The 6,081-nt window shown below is 37.4% G+C and overlaps 1 long non-coding RNA gene across 1 annotated transcript; it reads right to left on the reverse strand.

The window, feature by feature from the left end:
- Nucleotides 1–2,356: 2,356 nt before the first annotated feature.
- LOC144767895 (uncharacterized) lies at nucleotides 2,357–3,706 on the reverse strand. The gene is made up of 4 exons (XR_013598377.1): nucleotides 3,666–3,706; nucleotides 3,455–3,570; nucleotides 2,811–2,949; nucleotides 2,357–2,445 (listed from the first exon to the last, which is right to left on the reverse strand). It is a non-coding gene; the product is annotated as an uncharacterized LOC144767895 (long non-coding RNA).
- Between the last annotated feature and the right edge of the window lie 2,375 nt (nucleotides 3,707–6,081).

Consider the following 6,081-nt stretch of genomic DNA (forward strand, 5'->3'; position numbering starts at 1 on the left):
GTATCAGTATGAGTGTCTGTATGGTTCGGTGAGAGATATTACTTAGCGTATAGATGCATCAATGAGTGACTCACTGTTTGTATGTGTTTTGAACACAGCATGTGCGCAGCACTGTATGGGTGGATGAGTGTGTATATGGGTGTGTTCGTGAGTGAACGACTGTCTCAATAGTATCTTAATGAGTAAATACATATGTTTTAATCTAGTAAATGTCAGTATTGATGTATATAAGTGATTATAAATGACAGTGACAGATTGGAAGAGTTCCTGTATAAATAAGTACGTGTTTCTATACCTGTTTGTTTAACAGAGTGAGTATGTGTACGTTTAAGTAGAAATAAGTGTAGTGGTGTGTGTAGACCTGTATATGCAAGTAAATGGATGTTTGATAGTTTATTTCCATGTGTGAGTATGTGTGTGAATAACTCTATGTATAGGTGTAGGTGTGTATCAGGATGTATACGTGTATGAGTACATATGATGAGTGAGTACATGTATGAGTGACTATATACAACTACTGCTGAATGAGTGAATGTCTATGTAGATGCTGGAATTATTAAATAAGTTGTTGTAACTGGTATTGGTATCTCCATTTTTTGAAAATGTTAGTTCCTATTTTTGAATGTGTGTATCAAAGGTAATATTAGGGTGAGAGGAGGTCTGCCACTCTTTCACAAGGATCATGTCATCAGTGATGTCATCAGTGATGTCATTTGAGATTTCATCAGTGATGTCATGAGTGATGTCACTGACCATGTCATGAGTGATGTAATATGTGATGTCATCAGCAGTGCATTGTGGGTGCGCGAGTTATAGTTAGCTGAACTAACTATAACGGGGGAATTTCAATGGTTTTGTATGAGAGAAATGTCCAGCTAACTATAACATGGGTGAAACCTATGGTTTTTTCAGTGAATTTCTAAGGTTTTTTTAAATGCTTCTTCCTAACTATAACGTGGCTGAAACCTATAGTTTTTTCAGTGAATTTCTAAGGTTTTTTTAAATGCTTATTCCTAACTATAACGTGTGTGAAACCTATGGTTTTTTTCAGTGAATTTCTAAGGTTTTTTAAATGCTTATTCCTAACTATAACTTGCCTGAAACCTATGGTTTTTTCAGTGTATATGTATATGCACTGCAAAACTAAACACCTACTTCCTTTACAAAGAAATGGAAAGTTTGCATCTCTACAACATCTCTAATTTTGCACCTTAGTCATCTTCCACACAATCAACACAATAACCACAAATACACACACCTACTTGCTACCATTCTTGCCTGAGCTTATCAATTATTCTTCTTTAATTCAAATGTAAAGTGCAGGCCCTTTATTCAGCCTTCTTGCTAACTACTACCCATGAATAATAGGACAAAAGGATCAGGGCAGCAGACCAGGTCAAGCACTACGGATCATTTTGTTCCCAAATGTTAGTGGTGCACACTTTTCTAGCATCCGCTGCCGTAGGATGCGTAAATAATCCAATTATCAAAACAAAGTAGAAGGTGCACGCAAACAGAGTCAATTTCAATATTGTTTTTTGTATTAATTCTTCTTTATTCAGAAAAGTTTCGTCACGCAGCATAGGCACAGCCAACGCGTTTCGTTCCTCTTTTAGCCTTGGGAACTTCGTCAGGGCTGTAAAGATTACAAACATATACATACATAAATATTTACTCAAAATGAACAAATTGAAACATTAATATTAAGAACAAAACCCAAAGAAAAAAAGACTGAGCTTAGATGCTCCAGAAATTAATGACTGACGTCGCACCAAGTGATTAAAAATACGGTCTACCAAGAACTGGACTGGTTTACACTATAGTACAATAGTGACTGAAGTACGTGACCCATGTACACACATTTTTGTTAAAAAAGCAAATAAACTGCTTATTTATAAAACACATGTCAATTTCAAATTTATTTACATCGTTATTATGTCAGGGAGGACAGTACAAAATAGTACCCTGTAGACCATGAGATTGATAGGTTTGCTAGGAGGAAATATGTTAACCAAATATTTGATAAAACAATCCAACTCTGGTTTTATGTCTGATGAAAAGGGCCTACATAAACAGACACAAAACATAGAAACCGATAAAATATATACAATAATTTTGGTTAGAGAACAATGTACTGACCTCCTAACCATCCTAAATCCAAATATTGAGTCCAATAAAAGAGGGCATATATCAAGAAGAATAGAGACCAATAACCAAAAAACAATATTAGTAAGAGAACCATGCAATGGAAGTTACATTTATTAAGGAGACATCCTATAGAAAGAACCTCTACACAAGGTTGTCAAATGTTAGTAATAGAGCGCAGTTGCTGAGAGAAAGGGGGAAAGGTGCTTACCAATTTATTGTAAATTTCAAGAGCTGAAGTACGAACTCAGTTTGGACCGCGGCTCAGCGTGATAAGCTGTACCAGCATATAGTGTTCTCCTGGAGTAAGACAAGGGGAACATAAGTAATTATCGGTATGCTTAAAAAATGGAATGTGAGTAAATAAGAAAGGACATGTTAATAAACTATATGGGGGAGAATCATATAGGTTAGTACGGTGGCATAACTAGTAACCGTCCTTTGAGCAGACATGTTGATCAAGCACTCGTCACGGCTAATAATGAGAGTCCCGCCATCAAAAAATAAACGAGGAAACATTTCTATATATATATCCGTCCGCTGAGGCAAATAATGTCTGCAGAATGATTATTATATGATACTGGGAGTAGGGATAAACACAGGGACGAAAACAAAATAAAATGAGACCCTGTGATCCTAATTGTCCAACCCCGGGGTTGATGTACCTTGAAAAGTGACTATCACGTCTCCGCTGGTTGTCGGTTCAAATGGCTCTGTTTCATGCGGTAAGTGCAAGTTTCCAAAACATTAGTCGTCAATGGATCCGATCAGTTAAATCACAAAAAGGAATTGAGTCAATATTATCTACGAAAAAAATATAAGAAAGAAAATTACGTCACATGAATAATGAGAGTCCAGTCTTAGAAAAAGTACACATGTGTGGTGACATATCCTCATTTAATAACCGCTCCAAAGTATGTATTGGTACGGATCAATGCCACCTCGAGGCACAAGGGAATTCCAATAAATTCCATAAATTATATGGGAGGATGGGTACAGTTACCACCAATAAGGATGGACCACCTGTTGTAGAAATACAAGTTTGGCACATTATTAATCAATGAGATTAATAAGAGCATACATCAGAATTCCTTATTCAAAAAAGAAGTAAACCAAATTATTACACAAAAAAACGTGTGCCTAATAATAAGGCCAAAAACGATACAGTTTGGAAGAATTATATATAAACATAATAAGTGAGACAGTAGTGCCAATTATGGATCCCGAATCGCATGTGCCTAATAATAAGGCCAAAAACGATACAGTTTGGAAAAATTATATGAGTACATAATATATGAAGCAGTAATACCAATTATGGATCCTGAGTCGCATGTGGTCGTATTCCCACGCCGAGGTCCCCCGAGGTTAGGGAAGTATAAGGCTTCTCCAATCCAGTAGGAGGAGAAGAATTACGGGACGCCGAACCTGGTGTTAAAAGAACCGGGTTCAGGAACCAATATATAAAATGCCGCAAATTGCATAAGTAAATCCCCCCATCCTGCTGTCTAGAGAGCACATACCTGTGGTATGGTGTCGGTTCCGATTTCTTCAGCAAGCGTGGCTTTCAGCAAAAGTGCCGCCATCGTCATCTTATTTATATTGTGGAAAGTGAAATCGGTTTCACCTGCTTTGCCTTAGACCCATGTCATGTGACAGGGTCGAGCCCGACTTCAGATGGTAACCCGCGCCATAGTTTAAGGTGAAAGAAAAGTGAATATTAATGGTCCGAAAGTCGACGTAGTTAATCCCAAAGGGACAGGAAAAAAATATGAAGACTAATTCCGCATTAGAAAAAATATATAAGTAAAGCCCGACATGGTTCGTGTCAAAAAGACCTGCCCGCATGAAGTGATCGATAGAGCATTGTTTTGTTCATATAAACACATCGTGTCTGTGGATTTAATATTGGTAATTTTAATGACCATAAGAGATCCAAAACGAGAATAAAGGATGTCCAGAGTCCCTGTGATTGCATATCGTGGAAGGGCCTGACTTTAGGTAACAACAGGCGCCATATTGGAATGGGGGTATGAGCAATACTATCTCCCATATAAGAAGACTAAAGGGTATTGTTCGGTCCATGAAAATCTAGTGGTGAAAAAACCAAATGCCACTTCAAATATTTGGGCGGCGCAAAGTTAAAGCAATAAGTCACAAAAATAACATCTATATTACGATGCCTGTTGCCTGTGTTATCTCCAGTAGGGATATCTCTGGCGATAGCTGTAATTTACATGAAAGAATTAACTATACGTCCTTAGGCCAAAGGAATGATGCAGTAAATATTAAACCAGAGTTGGATTATCTATAGAATAAGGTAGAAAAAAGGGACACATCTGCAAGCATATAACCATATTGATACATAGAAAAGGGGTGAGATTATCACATAGCCCAATCTTTTGTCCATTAGCAAATGCAAAATTACTAGATTTCCAAATTTCACATTAAGTAAATTATCTGGGAGTGAAGGGCCCGAATAAACACTAGAAATGCACATTCGGTATCGCATACGCTCATCATAAACACAAATACAGAACATTTACAGTGAATTAATATCAGATGCATCTGTCTAGGCCTAATTACAAAATCATTTTGCATATTAGGTTCTAGAAAGTCCTATAGCTTCGTATGTAGTTCCTCATGATAGTCTGATTGGGAAACACAGTTCTAATTCAAGAAAAAGTGAAGTTCCCTATCCGTATTATGCCCCATCTGGGTGGCATTCAAGCGACAAATCCATCTTGCCTCTCTTTGGCGGAGTACCAGTTCCCGGTCTCCACCCCGAGCATCCTGTGGAATGTGGTCAATGCCCAAAAACCAAAATGTTAGGTCATCGGGGTGGTTGTCATTGTAATGTGCACTGACTGGGTATCTTATATCCTTATTAATTATCGTCCTCCGATGTTCTTGAATTCTGGTCTTTAAAGGGCGAGCAGTGCTACCAACATAGATTATATTACAATTGCAGCCCAAAATGTATACCACATATGGCGTGTTGCAATTGATGAATTCATTGATCTTGAAAATTTTGGAAGCATTATATGCAAACTCCCTAGTCTTATTGCGTCCGAAGGGGCATACATTGCATGTCCCACATGTAAAGAAACCAATTGGTTTCGGTGGGAACCATATCTTCTTGACGTTTGTTATGTAGCTTTACCACAGAGTATCTCATAAGGATTTTCCTCTGCGGTAGGTTATTTGGGGTCGGTCAGTGATTATATTCGATAAGCTACTGATGTTCTTAAGGGTTGCCCAATTCTTTTTAAGGATATTGTACACCTTGTTGCTGTTGGTATTGTATTGGGTGACAAATCTAACCGGGCAGTCCTTTTTTCGAATTGATTTTGGATTTCTTTGTTTTGTACAGAGGGTATCTTCTCTATTGAGGTTGATCGCCCTTTCGACCGCTGTCTGTACAATTTTTTTCTTGTAACCTCTTTTCAGAAATCTATTGTTTGCTTCCTGTATATTGGTAGCAAACATATCCTCCTGACTGCAATTCCTACGTATCCGTACCATCTCTCCATAAGGGATGTTATTAATCACAGATTGTGGGTGAGCACTCTCGGCTCGAAGTACGGCATTACAGGCTGTTTCCTTTCTAAACAGTGTACTTTGGACAGTATTATTTTCAATATAAAAATGAATGTCCAGAAAGTCTATGTTTTCTCTTCCCTGTTTCATGGTAAGTTTGATGTTGAAATGGTTATCATTAAGATAACAATGAAAAGCCTCTAGTTGTTCTTAATATTAATGTTTCAATTTGTTCATTTTGAGTAAATATTTATGTATGTATATGTTTGTAATCTTTACAGCCCTGACGAAGTTCCCAAGGCTAAAAGAGGAACGAAACGCGTTGGCTGTGCCTATGCTGCGTGACGAAACTTTTCTGAATAAAGAAGAATTAATACAAAAAACAATATTGAAATTGAC

Source organism: Lissotriton helveticus, chromosome 7 (assembly GCF_964261635.1).
Source record: "Lissotriton helveticus chromosome 7, aLisHel1.1, whole genome shotgun sequence".
In the NCBI taxonomy this organism is placed as follows: Eukaryota; Metazoa; Chordata; class Amphibia; order Caudata; family Salamandridae; genus Lissotriton; species Lissotriton helveticus.